The following is a 10,249-nucleotide window of genomic DNA, read 5'->3' as shown; positions in this document are numbered from 1 at the left end:
AGGTGGCCAGATTGTTTGCCATTATCAGCGAGTGTGTCCAATGCAGAGTCCAGGTACTCTTGCTTTTAGTTGATATCTTGCTAATAGTTTCAATCTCCAGAGCCACCTAGGTAAGCTCTATAGGTACTCAAAAGAATTCAGCAGAACTATCCACCCAGGAAAAAACAAGTAGATGAAAGAATATTTTATTACAGTACTAGAATATTCTGTCACACTCATATATTGAAATGTGTTTAGTAACTCTCCAATTGATAGGTACCTACTTTATTTCTAACATTTTTCTACTACAAAGAGTTAGGCCCATCATTTTGACAACAATATTCTTCTGGTCATGCTGGATGGCTATGAGTCATGAGATTCCATAATCCTCAAAGAGCGAATGTTGTATGTTACCCAATGGGCAATGGTGAGGTGTGTGAAGAGCAACAGTAGGCTGTAATGTATAACGAAGGGAACATCAGCATAAAGAACATTAACAGAGAGATGTCTGACTGGAAAGGAAGGTGGTATGGTCATGTATCAAAGATTAGGAGAGTTGGCATCCTTCATCAGCATCCCTAACATGAGTGTAAAGTGTTCTAGAGGAAAACCCTCACTGTAGGGGACCCATTGTGAAGGATTTACAGGAAAAAGGCAAGAGTAATACCAGATGAGAAGGCATGACCAGGTTGTCAGGTTACAATATGGACTATTAGAATAAACTCTCATTTAGCCGAGATCGCACACCTACCCAAGAATCTCAGTTAAAGTTTGTAAAGTACATTATGTATATTATTTCATTTGAGCTATAAAGCAACTCTGTGGGGTAAGTACAGCAAGAATTATTGTCACCATATTACTAATGAGGAAAGAAACCTCAGAAAGGTTAAATCACTCAGTAAGCATTTAACGGCTTCCTATGTGCTAAGCACTGATACAGTAAGCATCAGAAAGAGTTTGAACCCAGGTCTTCCCGATTCCAAATCTAGTATTTAGCCTACTCTGCCAACCTTCCTCTTAAAATAGTTTGTCACAGAAAATAGTTCTCAAAGTGATAAGACTATAAGAGATAAGATAACCTTTTGATGAAGGAAGAAAGAGGAGAATTAATATGTTGGGTGCCGTGGTTCATAAGGGGCAAGAAGAAAAAATTAATTATTGTCTTCTTGTATAAAACTAACAGGGGCTATTCAAATATGCAGAATTTATGCCCTTATACTAAATTTTACTATATAGACTGCCATGCTTTTAAAAGTTTTGTGTTTGCTTGTTATAGATTCTCTCAGTCATAGGGCTATTGGCCCTCACCTCCTCCTGATGGTAATGTACCTGATTCTAGCAGCTTCTCTTCCTCTTTTGGCTTAGCTGCTTTTAATCTGCTTTGGGCTAATAAACCAGATAACTAAACTTGTTAGAGTTAAGTTTGAAACAAGAGTAAACTAACTTTTGCATGAAGGTTTAAGGGCTCTCCCATGACGAAAACACATGAGCTTTAGTACTAGCAATTTGTGACTTTATTTTATTTATTTTTGCCTTTTGGAGGGCAATTGGGGTTAAGTACCTTGCCCAAGGTTACATGGCTAGTTTTTTTTGTGTGGGTGTTAAATGTCTGAGGCCTGAACCAAACTCTGGTCCTCTGGGCCAGATTAATTAAGGTTGATGAAATTTGGATATGTTTTAGACATAATAATTTATTATATTATTTGGTAACACACCTGAACATTTAGAACACACCTGAGAATCAGAGAAAAGTAAACTGCATCTGAGTAACCTGTTTTACTATTCATTTTCCCTATTAATCTGTTTTGCCCCCAGATAAGCAAAATTTGATAATTTCACTCAAACTTAGAAAAGAATGTATAATTACCTTTGAATAATGAAATGGAATCAGATCTATCGAGAATACAATGTTTTACTGTTAGTGTTTTTTTCTCTATAGCCTGCAGGCCTCAGAGCAATTAAGTGTTCTCTCTCACAGACTGAAGTAGCCATCCTTTCTTCATTTTCTATGATGGTGCTATTTGCCTAATACAAAATTTTGGCAAACTGAGTGATGATTGACAAACTTTCTTAAGATAAAGTAAAGGGAAATTTTGGTTACAAACAAAGCATACTTTAAACATTTCTCTTGGCATAACCAATTGATACTTTTCCAGTGCTTTCAGTAAACTGGAAAGGTGATATCATTGGCAAATTTGGATCCTTTCCATACATGGGCAGAGTATTCCCACAAGTATATTGATAAATCTGCAACAGTAGTATAGGTGACTTTGTATTTTACTCCTTTTTGTAGGTTGTTCCAGTCCTTGGAGGAAAGAAGTATAGCTAATGAAGGCACAAATATAAATAACAGTAGTTCACCTACCATCTACCCTTAGAGAGAGCAGGCCTGAAAGCAGGGGTGAGGGAGGAGAGCCAAAAGAAATGGATGACTGATGAAGGAAAGGGGTGATTCCAAGAAGACTAGAAGATAAAAGGCCAGGGTGCAAATTGAGATATTTTAAACTAGGGAGAAGAGGTAAGGGAAAGCATGAATGATGGGAGATAGCATACATCTGGGAAATATCATTCATTAGTGCCTCTATTTGTTTTTCCTGCCTAGGTGGAAAATAACTGTCTTTTTTGGTATCTAACCTCTCACTGAATGAAAAAAAAAGTTTGCTCAGGTCCTCTTATGCTTCTGTGCCTTCCTTGAAGTAACAGGTGTCAGTAGGGGAGGTATTGTGAAGGAATCAGGCAATTATAATTTATGGTCCAGACTCATTGAAAGAAGGGAGATGATTACTGTCAACTTCATCTTCACAGATAGAAGCTCCTGTCTCCCCTACAAATTCCCTCCCAGCTTCCACTCCTCTCCTGCCTCTATGCAAATATATTTACATTTTGCTTGTATGGACAGTGACTGGACTTGCAATTTTGTTGATGAAGAGAGCTCCCTCTTACCAGTGTATGTCAGTGCTTTCTGGAGAAGTTAGAGAATTAGAGAACCACTGAGAGGTTAAATGACTTTGCACACGGTCACTTAGCCAGTAAGGGGCAGAGACAGGACTTGAACCCTTATTGTCTGGCCAGCTCTCTAAACTTTACATTACACTGCCTCTCAGCTTCTCCTTATTTGCCATGTAAATCTATTAACTGGATTTGTCTTATGTCTTTCATCAGTTTTTTTAAAATTAACTTCCCAGGGTCTGCTTTTTTTCCCTGTAGACCATCTAGACAGAAAAAAGGAACTAGGTATGAGTTTATTAAAAAATAAAATTAGCACACCACATAATAAGTAATCAGAGACCTCGATTATCTGGACATCTATCAAAGAAATGAAACAAGCATTCATGTAGCACCTGGTTTGTTGTTGTCCATTCTTGAAGAGGACCAAAATGACATCACTATGCTAAAGTCAAGTTTTGATGTGTTTGTGGCTGATCAGACCAATACAAGCTCGGAATGCTCTACCACAGGTTGGGCACAATGTTCTGTGTGAACATTTGGGGTGGATTCTCTGAATTTGCGAATCCAGCATTTCCTTTGAGCTGCTGCGATTCTGTTTTACTCATAGAGAACAGCACCTCCTCTGATATGGACTCTCCATGCTGAGCGGTCTTCTGCCAGTGTCTCCCATGTCACACAATCAATTCCAAAAGTCTTGAGAGAGACCTTGAGAGTATCCTTGTATCCTTCTGACCACCATGTGAATACTTGCTCTGTGTGAGTTCTCCATAAAACAGTCTTTTTTGGCAAGCGTATATTTTGCATTCGAACAATGTGGCCAGCGCATCAGAGTTGCACTCTCTGAAGTAGAGTTTGAGTCCTTGGCAGTTTAGTTTGAGTTTTAGGACCTCCGTGTCTGGTACCCTGTCCTGCCAGATGATCTTCAGAATCTTCCTAAAACAATTCAAGTGGAAGTGATTGAGTTTCCTGGCATGGCGCTGGTAAACTGCCCAGATTTCACAGGCATACGAGATCAGTACAATCGCTCTGTAGACCTTCAGTTTGGTAGTTAGTCAGTCTAATACCTCTTCTCTCCCACACCTTCCTGTGAGCCTTCCAAACACTGAGCTAGCTATCGCAATACATGTATCAACCTCGTTATTAATGTGCACATCCCTGGAAAGTACACCATCAAGGTAAGTGAATTTATCCATAGCATTCAAAACTTCTCCTTTTGCTGTAACTGATGGTTCCATGTATGTTTAGCAGCTACTAAGAGCCAGGCCCTGTGCTAAGCAGCTTTTTATGAATGCTATCTCAGTTGACCCTCATAACAATCCCAGGATATAGGTGCTGTTATTATCTTTATTTTATACTTGATGAAAATAAAGCAAATAGAGGTTAAGTGACTTGCCCAGGGTCACACAGCTAATAAATGTTTGAGGCCAAATTTGAATTCAGGTCTTGCTCATTTGCAGGACAAACATTGCCTCCAGCTTTTCTGCCAAAAGCACAACTAATTATTCCTTGACTTGTTTTAATAATTTCATCCTGTAAAAGGTAGAGCAGCAGTTCTCAAAATGTAGTCTAGGGACTCCTTAGGGGTCTCTGCTGTCCAGGAGGTCCACAAGGTCAAAATTGTAAATATCAATGGATATAACTCACATAAAAACTCTTTTGGACATCTGTAATAATTTTTTTTTATAAGCAATTGGGGTTAAGTAACTTGCTCAAGGTTATTATTTCTGGGTGTGGTGCTGAGTATCTGAGCCCGGATTTGATCCAGGTCATCCCGACACTGGAGCCGGTGCTCTTACTCGCTGAGCCACCTGGCCGCCCCTCATCTGTAATAATTTTTAAGAAGTCCTAAGACCAAAATGTTTGAGAAACACTGAGGTTGTTTAACCAAGAGGAATTCTATTTAGATTTGATTCTTATTAACAGGGAGGGACTGGTTGCTGGAGTGGAAATGATGGGAACCTTATAAGGAAAAGATCAATTCCTTCAAACAGTTTGTGATAGATGAGAGGAAAGCTGGAATATATTTGTTCTGCTTTAGGATGATAAAAAAAAACACAAAAAACACTTTAGGTTTCAGAAGATCAGATTTTAAAACATTCAGAGGAAGTTTAGGCAAGATCTTTTGGACTAAAATTCTGCTGGGAAAGTTAGTCTAGGAGATAAGGGAAGATGTCAAGAATTAAATTCTAAAGACACAAAGACAAACATTTGAAGACACCAATGTAGATTTATCAGGAACTTATCAACCAACTTTTATTTTAAAGAGGCATTTATAGAAGATTAATACAAATACACAGATCTTGTTAAGACCTCATGAGTGCCACCTTTTGCAGAAGACATCTCTTGGTCTTCCCAGTTGCTAGTGCTATTTCCTCTAAGATTAAATTTTATCTGATCTGAACTTATTTTGGATTTATTGATTTATACATTTTGTTTCCCCATCAGAATCATCATCCTTTTTTTTTTTTGCTTTGTCCCCCCATTGTTCAGCACATAGTAAGCACTTAATATATGTCTATTGATTAATTAATTGACAGCTACTGTCAATTAATGGTGTCAAGACTGGTGTCCAGAGTGATAAAACTCAGGATGAGTTGAGATTGTCTAGGAAGGAAAAATTATTTTTAAGAAACCTATATTAAGAAAAAAAGGTAATTATCAAAGACAGGAAAAGACTACTGCTCTCAGTGATGGTTTGATGATACCTGCAACAGAAAGAAGACAGAATCATTCAGTTTTCATTTTGTTTCTGTTTTCTCTGTCAAGGAGAAAGACATTGAACTGGAAAGAATGGAACAAAAAAATGGCTGATATAATTCTCAGGAATACCATAATCCACTAGAATTCCAAAGGACTCATGGTGAAAAATGCTATTCACCTCCAGAGAAAGAACTGATGGAGTCTGAAGGCAGATTGAAACATACTATTTTTCACGGGTTTTTTTTTTTTTATGTTTTCTTTTACAACATGACTAATATGAAAATACGTTTTGCATGATTGCACATATATATCCTATATCAAATTGCTTTCCCACCTCTGGAAGGCAGGAGGGGAGAGAGGGAGGAAACTCAAAATTAAAAAACAAATGTTAAAAATTGTCATTGCATGTAATTGGGGAAAAAAATAAAAGTCTTCAGAAAAAAATGGTTAATAGTTGATATCTGTTTTTGTTGTTCATCTTTTTCAAAGAAGACCAATGACATCATGGAATGACATCTTGACTTGTGTGTGATTTGGATTTAAGTGAAGCAGAGTTGTACAAAGTCATCAGCTTCACTCTCCCTTCCAGAGTCATTGAAGTCCAGTAGAAAAAAGTCAAGATTACTTGGCTATGTGGCCCAGGACCTTGGCATCTTTCATGCCTGACCAAGCTCTAAATTGATGTATTCAAAGATAGGTAAGGAGAAAGTATGAGTGCCTCTTGTTGCTTTTGAGTTTCTATCAACTGACCCAGATGAACTATATCCTTAGCTACTACTTTTAGTACTGATGTAACTGTCAAGTCAATGTCAGTAATATTTGAAAGACAGAAAATGGGAGATGTAAGACAGAAGGGCAAATGTTAGCCCAATTTTTATGAAACAAGAGATTTGTGATTGATTTCTAGTTGTAAAGTATGTTAGAGCAAGGTCTAGCCTAATTGATAGGTAAAGAAGTATCCAAAAAAGTTGACTAGTTTCTTGAATAAAGCACTAATGCCATCATATTAGGTTGTTTAGGAAGTTGACCTATTATTTCACAATGTAAAATCGTTCTCATGTAGTATTTCATTTATTTATTGCAAATTTAGTTTGTTTTGTCTCTACATGTAATTTTATTACAGGAAAATCTCCAAATATAGCTCCCTTTTTTAAAATTCTCACATCCTTCCCTACTTTACCTAATAGGGTATTCAGAGAGGATGAGCACCTCTGGCATGAGGGCTTCCCAAGCCTTTTCCAGGGCTTGGGAAGCCTACCTTTGATGTTTACCTGACTCACCCAACTCTCCCCTGTGACTTAATGAAGTTAATGTGCCCAGTAGTCATACCTATCCCTACAGATAGATTAAACCAGTTTGAGGGTAACTGACAGGCTTTAAACCCACTGGTGAATTAGGTGGATATTTACCCCAAGCATGTGAAGACTTTCCCTAGTGAACGTGGAGATGAAAACAATTTGTTCCAATGGCCATGAAGGTGCCTCATTTACTGCATCATGGAATATCACCAGTCATCTTGACTTTTGTCTTAGACTTCTTTGGCTTGGGGAGAGTGAGGATAATGACTTTGTGCAACTCTGCCTCGTTTAAATCCAATTCCTGCCCAAGTCATCATCCATGATGTCATTGATTCTCTTAAAAAATGAAGCACAAATAATTGCTTATTGATGTCAAATGTTTATAGCTGTTCATGGATATTGATAAAAGTCTTTTATATTTTCCCTTATTGTTTTAGCTGAGTTTTTCCTCATTAAATTTAGGAATATGATTTAAGTCCCTGAAGAGATACTGTTTTGAGTGGGTAACAACCTTTTTAATGCAAACAATTCATTAAAAAATTAATTTTCTGCATCACATACATACACAATTTAGATTTGTATTCTTTTTCCTTGTTCATCTTACTGGGCCCAATTTAGATTTGAGCAGATCACACTGCCAAAGAAAAGTAGATTGAGGCAGTTTCCAAACAGTAGGAACTTGGTCTAGAATACTAGTGTTTCTTGAAAAAAAAGTACCAAGTCCCATTAACAAGGTCTGTTTACAATAATTCCATGTCCCAAATTATTGTAAAAATAAACAACTTTCCCACCTTCCCAATGAGTACCTCTTAATGGGACCAAGATAGGAGATGCTTAGAATATACTGAAGTTAATTTATATAATTTGCTTTGAAAGTACAAACTTGTGAGTCCAATGTTCTTTTCCTTATATGTGAATGATTTTAGTTCTTGCCTGATAATATATTCAAATGTACAATATTTACCATTGATCATAGTTGGTGATATCACATTTGGAACATGGTAAAGAAAGCTTGACAACAACACTATCAATTAGGACTAAATGCTATATGTATAAAGGTTCATTGGGATCACTTTTATTAACTGAAAAATAAGGGAACGGTTGTAAAGACTAGCTTAAGTCCCCATTTTATCAGGCAGAAGAAAACTATTAGATACAATTAGTATGCATAGTGGAGTTGTACCTTGGTAGGATCATAGTACTGAGCATTCCTGGTATTGAAAGGTTAAAGCATTTAGAATTGTTATAGATTTAGCACTCCAGAGCTCAGGAGAAATCCTCCCATACATTAATTTAAAAAAAGCCCTCCAAAATCTCTGGGCTAGTGACTCTCATTGACCATATAGGTCCTTTAAAAGCCTATTTCCAATTCCCACCAATAACCTTTCAATTTAATTTACCCATATTTATTAAAACCATGCTGTGCATCAGGAAGGCATTGAAGGAGATTAAATTTAAATAGAAAATGTCTGCCCCAATGGAGCTTATAGCTCAATAGGAGTACAAGAACCAAACAAAAATCTCCATAATACACAATATTACACAAGTGCATTAGTGAAATGTAAAATAAAATGTTATGTAGTGGTTGCAAGGGTTGTGTTACAGTGGTGATATTTTAGTTGGACTTTAAAGGATAGACTTTCCCCAGGCATAGGGAAAGGTAGGAAGACTAGCAAGTTTTCAGGGGATTTAGAAAAATCCATTTTACTTGAGAAATATGTGCATAAGTACATACTTGGTAGATGAGACAAATCAGAACAATGGTAAAGAGGGTAGGACATTTATGTAGAATATGAGCACTCAGATGGAGATGTTTGAAAATTTAAATAGGTGTTTTTGTGAGTGAACATGATGCAATAAATGTGTACATGTATAACAGAATCATACTTCAAGTGTATATATGCAGGATAGCAAAATAAAACTCGGTTACTAATCACTGACATTTGTTTATTCCACATAAGGGCTTTAGCAATGAAACCACACACTCTAGAATAAAGAATTTATGGATATTTTTTTGGGGGGGGCACTACCACATTTTAAACAAAGGAAATAACATTTTTACCAACTCTTCTCCACCCCTAACAAAGCATTATAACATATACAATTCTAGTTCTAAGAAACTATATTAAAGTAACACTGAGCAAGGAACAACAAATTCACAGAAAACTTTTTAAAGTTACCACCATTCATTTAAAAACTAAGGTTCTTCAACAGGAAGCATGTAGCAACTATTTGACCTTCCATATTTAGACAAAAAGAAACTACCACCCACACAGCTTGCCTCCCCACAGCCCCTCTTTAGCCCAGAAGCAGGACACATTCCTCCCATTGTAGTCTAATAAAACTAGAAGTTACCATGTAATTACCATTGTTTCCCTCTAAGCTACTTTTGTCTTTCTAAGACTGAACTGAAGATCTCATGCTTTGGGGGCTCGTTATAATCCGGACTTTTTTTTTTTTAGAGGAGTAATGAAGGTGATAATTTAAGGTTATATTATTCGCTTTATAGATGACTTTACCATCTCCAGTTTCTCCCCTGCATTTCCGGTTGCTAGTCGCATCTCCACCAAGAGGTAAGGGAATAAAGTACAACTCGTTCTATTAAGCAGCTTGTTCACAGGTTTGTGGTGGAGGGAGATGACAAACCAAGGTTAAAAAGGTTTTCTTTACCTATTATGTGTCTCCATTAATACATATAAGGGTGAGTTGGTATGTAAAAAGTGACATAATATAGGTGGTAGGCTGGTTACTCCACTCAGTAATTACCTGCGTTTTTAAAGTAAGGAAATCACCCTGAATTATCCCTTCCGCATGGGTACGCACAGGAGGCACACATGTGGGACAATGCTCATAAACCTGTTTATAGTTTTAATGCGAGATAAATAAAAAAAAAATATATTTAAAACTAACCTACAGTAACCCCCTGGGGATCGAGTAGTCAAGCTTTATGATCCTTTCAGATGTCACTTCCGATCAAGTTAACCCGAAGATAGTTCAAGTTTGGCCTGCTCCGCTGTCAGGTACATTCATTTCCCTTTGCAGCCGTGGGAGCAATCACATTGCCTTCTCAGAGCCTCATTCCGCATCCTTCCCGCCCCAAGGATGCGCAACTCTGGTGACAATTATAGGACTGGGATCCCCGGCTGGCCGTGAACAAAATCTCTCCCAGGAAGGGCGGGGGGGGGGGGAGGGAAAGCCCCCCCCCCCCCCACTCCCCCCAAGGGGAGTTTCTATCACCATCCCCCCGCCATCAACCTCACAGACCGACGCACACAACCCCTCTCCCCACATGCTCCCATGCGCATGGCCTGGCCCCCGCCCCC

The 10,249-nt window shown here is 37.8% G+C and overlaps 1 long non-coding RNA gene across 1 annotated transcript in view; it reads right to left on the bottom strand.

The window, feature by feature from the left end:
* Window positions 1–1,627: 1,627 nt before the first annotated feature.
* The window catches only part of LOC138149481 (uncharacterized), a 9,931-nt gene continuing 1,309 nt past the window's right edge, over window positions 1,628–10,249 (bottom strand). Inside the window, exon 2 of the long non-coding RNA XR_011165338.1 lies at window positions 1,628–3,861. This is a non-coding gene — a long non-coding RNA (uncharacterized lncRNA). The remainder of the gene's footprint in view (window positions 3,862–10,249) is intronic.

Source organism: Petaurus breviceps, unplaced genomic scaffold, assembly GCF_028583685.1.
Source record: "Petaurus breviceps papuanus isolate PSGF00001 unplaced genomic scaffold, PetGlider_PUasm1.0 90847, whole genome shotgun sequence".
In the NCBI taxonomy this organism is placed as follows: Eukaryota; Metazoa; Chordata; class Mammalia; order Diprotodontia; family Petauridae; genus Petaurus; species Petaurus breviceps.
This window is presented reverse-complemented; position numbering and strand designations above follow the sequence as displayed.